Below are 10,046 nucleotides of genomic sequence, written 5' to 3' on the forward strand. Positions count from 1 at the left end.
TCCCATCAATAAGGGAGCTATCCCACCCAAAGAGGGGGATTATCCCATTGATGGTGGACCTGAATAACCTCTTTACAGCACTATAAATAAAGACATTGAGCCAGAGGGAGAGGAGGTTGGAGCTATACATTTTCTTTGGGTAAATGCTGCAGGATTTAGGTCTTCCATTAGAGCCTTTGTGAGGAGAGATTGTCTTTGCTTGATTCTACTTGGAAGTGGGTGAGCTTTGTCAAAGTAGAGGAAAACCCTTGATGGACCCTGGGAGGAACTTGCACAACACCAAGGCCAGGTTGTAAGAGTTTCTTTGTTTCGTTATTAATACAAACTGGTTTATTTTTCTCAATAGCTTGTGTTAATGAGTTATTTCATGTGTTCCTTGGTCTGCATGTTGAATATATGTTTTATTATATGAAATACAAGTGCTTGGTAATTGTTTGATTGTTTGTGGTTGCAGGAATTGACTTGAAGGAGGAGCTCATCCGGATCGTCAAGAACGGACTTCAACAACAGCGTTTTGGAATAAGGTAAGCCTAAACACTTGTAGTTTTCATGTTGTAAAAGGTGTATTTAGAGAAAGATCACTCCATTTTGTCTTGTTTGTCATTAGAATGTCTTAGACTTCTAGGAAGGTCAGCCGTGTCCGCACCCTTGACCAATTCCGTGTGACAAGACTAATCTATTTTGCTCAAATGAAATTGCAGGAATGAAATGCTAGACTACGCTTGCGAAATTGAAATGCTAATCTACGCTTGCAGAAATGAAATTGCGGAATTGAAATGCTAATCTATGCTTGCAGAAATGAAATCGCGGAATTGAAATGCTAATCTATGAAAGCAAGAAATGCTAATCTACTTTTGCATAAATGAAATTGCATAATGGAAATGAAATAAACTACTTAGCAGAAGGTTGTAGTAGAAAATAGAAGAATAGCAACAATCACCAATACTCTGACGCTTCCCCGGCAACGACGCCAAAAAGATGGTGGACTCCAGTATTGTAGCAATAATGCTACAACTCCTGGAGCTTCCTATCTCTAATTTTATCAACCCGGTAGTTCGTACAAACTTGGAAGCGACGGTGCTGTATGCACAAGTACTAGCTCTTGTCGTAGCTGTCACTTGGTCAGCTGGCACAAGTCCGCTAGGGCTCAAGCCAACTTCTATAGGCTCACAGAAGAAGCTTTATGAATGATGGATGAAAGCTAACTGAAAGAAGACTAATCTAGTTGCAGAAAGGAACTGAAAGCCAACAAAGCATGAAAACCCTAGTAAACCCTAATTTGACTAGGCTAGATCCTAACTATGCAAAACTGTGAATGAAACTACTACCACTAATGCCATTACTTGCAGTGAACTGAAATACATGCATCTAAGCTACTTGCATCTGAAAAATCATGTTTTTGTATTTTTTCATTAAGTGGTTGGATTTATTGTGATGATGCTTTTGATTAGGGTTTGGTTGTGCAGGAGCGGTTGGAATGGAAGGAAAGCATGGGCAAGGTCAGGATGGCTAAGGGAGGTCCCAGAGGGTCTCCAGCATCAGTCCATAGAAGCCTACCACGTTCGGATGCTCAGCAACCGAGTTTGCAGGTTTCTACAGGAAGTCTGTAGGGGATCCTACAGGAAACTCAGGGGTTTCTACAGGAAGTCTGTGCAATTCTACAGGATGTTTGGCCGTGGAAGTTTTGGGAGATGGTGGAGTGTTGGAGTGGTGTGGAAGGATAGGTGAGATGGAGATGGAGCTGGTGATGGCTCAGGAGCAGAGAAATCAGATGGAGGAAGAGTGCATGTAGTGGTTTGATGGTTGGAAGGATGGGATCAACGAAAGGGTAAGTAAATGGAGCTAAGTGATTAATGGATGAGTTGGAGGGTAGATGAGTTGGACAGAGGCTGAGTAGGTGGATTGAGGAGAGATCAAGAAGAAGAAGAAGAAAGTGGAATGATAAGGAGCATCGTAAATGAAACAAATGACTTATGCACCCAAAAACGAGAAATTCCTTAACCTATGATAACTGTGCTATGAAACCTATGAACAGCAATGGAAAACCAAGAAATGAAACTTGTGCATGGAAGTGAAATGTAGAAGTATAATTCAATGTCAAAAGTGCATGGATGGATCTTCAACGAAAATGTCTATGTTGCAGCTTGTATGGAAGTGAGAAGAACTGCGTTTCTTTTTGGTGGTTGGTTATGGGCTGCACCCCAATCCCTAAGAGAGATGGCAGTGAGCCTTAACAACCTTTTGCTGGAGCTCCAATAATTTATAACTATCCTCCTATCGAATCTAAGTAACTGAAACAAATTCACCATAAACTAATCCTATCTAAGATCATGAAAAAGACTAAATTAACAAGCTGTAAATTCGAATTGCATGTGAAAGTAAAAACTCAAAGTGCTGGAACGAAATGCAAACACATTACAACACCGAGGAGATCTATTGTTCTCAGGTTGGGCCCTAACTTGAGAGCTATAGCTCCCTTAGAAACTCAGAATGATATCAAGATCTGCCTGCCTTTATTCATAAACGAAAGTCTGATGACATGCCAAAATGGCTTACAAAAGGAACAAAAACCGAGCTAGAGCTCGTACTTCCAAATTACAAGAGTAATACCAAAGTTCAAAAAGCTTCTATCCAATGCTACGGCCTCAGTATTTATGCCAAATGATCATCCAATAGGTGTCCTTGATTTTAGGAGCTCGGCTGTCCAACTGAAGTTTAAACTGCTGATCCTGTAGGACAGTCATAACTGCTGTTCCTGTAGAACAGTTATAACTGTTGTTCCTGTAGAACAGTTGGCTGCTTCTAAGCTCGGTGAGGAGATGGATTGGAGCTCGGAGCTATGGTGGGAATCACGAGGAAGGTCCCCAAGACCGTGGACATCCTCTCCTAAAAACCAGCAGTGCCACCTCATTGTCTCCTTGTCTCCTTTCTCGTGGTCTTTTCTCCCTTTTAATGCCAAAAACCTGAAAGCATCATGCATTAATCACGTAGATAGAATGCCTACCCTTCTTCCTACAAACAACACGAATAAACCAAGAAATGAATGCATAAGCAATAAAAAATGAATGGTTTGAGCAGAGCAAGTAGGCCAAATGAGCCCAAATTGTACCAAAAATTGGGGCTCATCAATGATAACGACAACAAGTGTCATGTACAGTGATAGCTTTAACATACCATGGTTTTTGTTGCACAAAAGAACACATTAAGACAATAATTTCATGATTCTCTTCTATGAACTTATTGAACAACTCTATCTGAGTGGTGTCCAAAATATGTTTTGCATATTCTTCGTACTAATTTATGTTATTCTTCACTGCATAACATCCCTTAATTTTGGTGAAACACGTGAATTTTTCATCCAATATTCATATATTATTTTTTAAACATCTCCAAGTATATCTTTGTATGGTTGCCTACAAATAACTTTCCAACAAGAAATCTCATCATTTACATCTATTTCCAATCAAAATTTCCTATGCTTGTGCAATGTTTTTCGTGAGGTCCCTAATTCTTTTGTCATATATTTTACCCAACAATTTTATTTATTACTTGATGAAACCACTCCCATTTGTATTGCTCTACGTGCATCTAGATCATTTTTCTTTCTAGATCTTCCAATTGATTTTAGAGTAATATTTATATTTTGAATCACATTTTCCTTCACCTTTTTATCTTTCGATGATTTTCCAAAACCCAATAGTGTTGTAGCTTCTTTTAATTTCTTTGATGTTAAGAGACCTCTAAAAATTTGAGCTTGAACTGTCATATATTCATCTTTGAAGAACTTATCAATAATGAGCTTAACATGATATCATATAACATGGTTAGGTTTTTTATCTCCATATGTGCGAGTGTCAACATTTTCTAACATTTCATCATCGATATTGATTTCATTTGTAGATATGAGAATTTAATGTAAATGAGTATAAATATACATTAAATAAGTAAATTAAAAAATAGAGTTCATGAAATTGAAACTAATAAATATGTATAATTTCAATAATACATTACATATATATGCATACATAATGGTTATTCAACTTCTTCACTTGAATCTATTTCAACATCTTCAACAACATCATCAACCATTGGTTCATTTTCTTTTTCATTTTTCCTTTCAATATTTTCAATCTCATCATCAATGATATGAGGAAAATCTCTCTCTATTTACATTGCAAAATATTTTTCAAACTAACTCATCAAATAAAATTTAAATTCCACAATACACTATTAAATTTTAAATATTAATTATAATATTTACATTTACATACCTACTTCAACTTCTTGTTGAGATTGATTATCTCTTTCAATATTTAAGTGTTTATCCCTCTTTCATTTGTAATAGTTTCTTGAGTATTCTCTACAAGCATCAATGTCTCTTATTTTATCATATGTTCTCTTGCAATTTCTTTGATTTCCCATGTAGTTCAATCTATGTATATTTTTAACATCAAACCCAGAATATTTAATTTCAAAATCTAGCCCAAAAAACTCATTTTCAAAATCCAGCAAAAAAACTCACTTTCAAAATTCAGTCGAAAAAACTCACTTTCAAAATTCAGCCCAAAAAAATCACTTTCAAAATTTAGCCCAAAATATTTACATTCAAAAGTTAGCCTAAAAAAATCACTGTCAAAATTTAGCCTAAAAGATTTACTTTAAAAATTCAGCCCAAAAAACTCACTTTAAAAATCGAGCCAAAACAATTTTTTTGTCCAAAAATTAGATGCAAAGAAATTTGGAATTCAAAAGTTGCACATGAGGAATGTGAGTACGAAAATAACTTTTTGACCGAGTTTATTTATAGAGTTTCGATGAAACAATTATATCGAAGGGTCACACTGTTTTAATTTTGGGGCCGACAAAAAATATGGATAAGTTTTTTGGCCGAACTTTTAAACATTTTCGGCTAAACCTTTAAAAAAAGTTCGGCTGAACTTTTAAAAAAATTTGGCCAGAAGAATTTTTTGTTTATTTTAACGTTCGTTTGCGGTAAAAAAAGTTCTAACGAATGTTTTCTTTTTTTGGCTAAAAACCTACAACTTTGCAACTGCTCGGATTTGATCACCTTTCTCCAAGTTTAAAATAGTTAAACTCCATCAAATATGGTGAATTTACTTTTAGAACCAATACTAGTGTTTGCAGAATTGAATCTACTTTTAGTAGATATAAATTTTATGGAATTTCATACATATTTGCTAATTTTAAATAATTTTCTAGTAAAATGTTTGCAATTATTTTTTGAAAGTCATTATGATTCAGTGAAATCAAAATTATGTATCTTACAAAATACACTGTCAAAAAATATGAAACATTTATTGTGCATTATGTCGGTCAGTCTTATTTAATGGGTAGTTTTTATATTTTTACTTTCTAACTAATATGTTGAGAAACATGGCACTATGTTAAACATCTTCAAACTCTGCAGTTTTTTTATATTGGTTCAATTCAAAAAATTCTAGTAATTATGATGTGCATCTATTGGTTTTGCAAGTATAGCCATATCAAAGTAGAGTCCGTCTAGATTGTTGCAACACATTTTTTTTCAAAAAACGCAAGGTTAACAAAGAATACACTAGTGCCAAAAAAATGACTTTTTATGAATCCCTTGATTTTTAAAGAACACACAGTCAAACAATTGATAAGTCTACGTATCAAATGTGAATAAAGAAGTTTTAAAAAATAAGAAATAGAAAGCTAATAAAATTTATGACAAGTTTTCTTTTTACTGTCAAAAGAAATTCTAAATGGAAAAATTGCTTTGGCTTACCAAAAGTTGAAAAACTTCTAAAAATAATAAAAAAATTCTCAAAATAGGTCAAAATGTGTAACCCAACTTCACATTTTCACCCTAGATTAGTGCCTACTTAAACTCCACCAAGGCCTTTTTCTCTCCAACTAGAGTCGTGATTTTGAACTTCATGTACCATGTTATTGCGTGATCCCTAAATGTGGCTTCCAAAATAATATTTGTGGCATCGTCTTAGACCTACTTAGTTGTTCAAATGGTCTCACACATAAACAAACATTGTTCTAGTTCCTCAATCCCAGCACCATGAAACATGGACATCCTCAAATATATGCCAGCCAATGTAGTCTGTGTGGTACTCCCTAACGAAGTACTTCCTCTTATGCTTGTTATACTGCTAGGGAATGGTGCACCTGACTTTGCATATGGGTCTAAATAACTAGTGTCGCCCCCTACAACTATATTGATTCCACTAGTCCTACTATTTCCTCCTCCCTGACTATAATTACGTTCTATGTTAGTCGAATCAGTGCATTGATTACTTGTAGATGCATGTCAGGTGGTGGGTTCGACCTCAGTTATGGTTTGATTCTGTTGTTTTGGCTCTGAATCTTCTGTAGTGCATGGACTCAACTATTCCTTTCTCCTACCTCATTCCATGGCATGTCGAACTGCATCCCTTCATATCTCTCATCAGTGACACTACTTTTTGTGCTACAATGACCTCTCTTAGCCCCTCCCACTAGGCTCCTTTTTGTAGGCACCAACATTTACCAACCTCCTCCCATGTCACCTCAGAGATATCTTCTACCACTTCTCAAAGTGCCATCTTCATAACTCTCTTGATCTATCCTTTCCATTTTTCCTTTTTATGCACATTTTTGGGCCCACTGATAACTTCCATTGCAATCCTTCTTCCTCTTTCCCTTTCCTGCTTCCCAGACCATCTCTCGTGCCTCCCCACCTTCCTCGTCTACGTGGATGACTTGGTTTTTCATGGTTTCAGACTCTAGAGGAAAACACTATGGTCATACAACATCATCTTTATTAGCAGTGGGATTGACCTTATAAACCATCCCCTTCATCCCTTTAGAAATTTCCCCTCGATTGTACAATATGAAACCATCGCATCCACTGCAAAATCCACAATATATCATTCGATAACACTTTCAAACAAAAAATCAACAACATTGGAAGTTTTGTTGCTTACCACTTGGAGCTAACGTACCTCTTCTTGCATCCCCTCCCTTGGCCCATCATGTTGATACATCAAGTTGTTGCCTCTCAGTCGTTGAACCCACTCCATCAAAATATTGGGAATTTCTCCAAAGAAAACCTCTTGAAACTTGGTAAGCACATACTTATGTAGGCATTTAACCAAGTTCTAGTTCTTGTGTCTGATCTCTTTTAGAGAAAATGTATGCAACTTTCGTTTAAACCACTGAGTAATTTCCTCTCTCGTTAGGTTCCACGGTTTCCACATTCCTGTAAAAGCACCCTATCACACAACCATCCCATTCTCTGCAATGGAGCCATTTGTTGGTGCATGAGATTCTAATAGACCTAAGATTTACAACACAGTGGCCAAAAAATACCTTCTTACCATCGCCCCTTTTAGAAACACCCAGGAAGTGAGTGAAGTCTCACACGAGACAATAATCAATGACTATGAGAACCAGGTTTTCATAGTCTAACAAGATTGTCTTATGGCTTGCAACACACTATTCCTGACTAACACATGCTACAACACCTAATTGTTACCATGTACTACGTAGAGCACTGAACCTTGTTTGCCCAACCCATCGTGCAATCTTGCAACAGATATGCATAGTACATGACCCTAGACATAGACTTAGTCATTGAAGACAGAGATGGCACTAGACCCCGACAATGCTACCAGTGACACCTGACATTTATTAGCACTCTGACCCATTGTCGGTCATCCGGTCCTTTGCAATGAGTTAGAAAGGCTCAACACAAAAAACATTATGGGTCCATAACAGTCCAAATCATCGCCATAAAAAACAGTTCCATAACATATTAATAACATAAACATTTGGATTAATAGTTAGAGTAGTAACCTATCAGCCCATTACACATGATACCAGAAGTTAACAAAAAAAACATTCACACACAGCCCCAAGGGATAGCTCAAATGGTCGAGTTCCCGTTGCTAAGCACTTTCCCAGTTGGGAGGTCACGGGGTCAAATCTCCTCGATGCCCTCGGGGTTAGGCCTGATATGGCCGACCGGCAGATCCCTTCGGGTGGAACTGCCCCGCTTCTCTACGTGGACGTAGCAGCCACTCACTAAGTGCCCGTGAACCACATTGAAAAAAAAAAAAAAAAACATTCACACAGATATGCAAAAAAATTTAAGGTTAAAATACCTCCAAATCACTAGTTTATATTCATATTAATGGAAGAGTAACAGTATCCAATATTACATATAGTAACTCAATATGCTCATTTTCCTTTCATGACAGCACTACATGGTAAGAGTAACCAGATGATAAACATCAATATTAAGTTCATATCACCAAAGACCAAAACCATAACAACAAGATTGTGAAGCAACGAGAGATTCAACTACATGCCCATATACTACATCTAAACAACATTGGTACATAAAAAAAAAAAAAAATCTAAAATTCAACTCCTTCTATTCTCAACTATCTAACGACCACTCAACATTCCACTTCGATCTACTGTGGCTAATGATTTTGACCAACATTTGTTTGATCTTTTATGGGTCATCTTCTAGTTGCTTGGAATCCTCTCGAACGTTTTTAGCTTCCCACCTAACTAGTCCAATTATCCTAAAGAACCATTAAGACATTTCCTTTCATCCCCCCGATTTGTCCCATGCGGGCTAACAGTTGTCCAAAATATATCTTCCCCTAGTTGTCTCCACTCAGCCTTTTCTCTCCCTTCCTCAAAATATCTCCCACTATCTGTTTGCCATGATCTACCAAGTCGACTCCATCCTATGCAAAATCATAACTGATAATATTCCTTACATGTGTCCTTCTTCCTAATATGTGACTTCCATGCTTCCACGTGATGTCCATATTCGTTGTTCCCTACCTAATGCGCCAACCCTATGTCATAGCCCCTCTTGTCCTTTTCGCGCTCCTCATCCTTGCTACACAATCCCACCATGGCAAAAAATTTCAAAAAATTCCTGGGCTCCAATAGAGGGGCTAATAGATGTGGCTAGCAAGGCTAGTCATGTTCCCAGTCCCAGGCCTAAGAAGAAACTTCCACTTATCATTCATTGACTTATCCTGACATGTAAGAGGAGATTCATCACCTAGAGAACTATGCCATTAAAGATCACCATGCTTATTCAAATTTAGAAATTATGGAAGAGGTTTCTAATTGGCTTCTGGACCTTGGATATACCAAGGGAAGAAGGAGCCAATACATGCATTACATCATCTTACACTGGTAGCTGAAAACCCTATTAGGCCAAGTTTTGTAGGAGAAACATCAAAATATGAATGGTATCATTTCCTCCCTGAATGAGATATAGAGGGTGCGACATTATCAATGGTCTTGTCTAGAGAGTTTGGATGCTCACTTGGCCCACTTGGAGAGTCACCTCCAATGTGAGCTCAAGCCCTTGGAACCAATCAGTACAAGTGTAAGGGACCTTGCTCCTATGACATCTTCGGATTCATGAGTGTTGTTTTGTAGATATTATGTATATTGTGCAATATTACCATGGTATGGTACGACTATGATGAAGTGTAATCTCTTTTTGTTGAAACTGTATCTCTCCTTTTAGTAGCTAACATATTTGTTTTCCTTTATGGAAGATTGAGGTTAGTATATTTTTGGAAAATGGTCTATAATGATGTATCTTGATTTTTTAAGGTAAATACAAAATTTAACTCACCAAAAAATATTAATAACATACCTTAATATTTTTTCCTGTAACCAAATGAATCAACGACTAGGTTGGGTTCATGCTTACATGACATGAGTTCAATTCCGACTACTACCACTATACCTCCTGAGCCTACGATATGTCCTCCTCTCCATAGATTGGGTTACTCTGCAGGATTTGAATCTTGGATCTCTTAGTGAACACAACACTTCATTAATTAAGATGTTATAACTATTTAATAATAAGGTTTACTCACAATATTAATCTATACATTAACACATCTCAATTATGATTTATTTTTTCACCCATAGTCAATGTTTAAAAAGGTTTAATATCAATACTAATAATTTTATAACTGTTTTCAACAATGCAACCATATTCAACCATGGTCAAACTAGGTCAACTA

This window comes from Pinus tabuliformis, chromosome J (assembly GCF_031772625.1).
Source record: "Pinus tabuliformis cultivar Carrire ecotype Pingquan chromosome J, CPIR1, whole genome shotgun sequence".
Lineage (NCBI taxonomy): Eukaryota > Viridiplantae > Streptophyta > Pinopsida > Pinales > Pinaceae > Pinus > Pinus tabuliformis.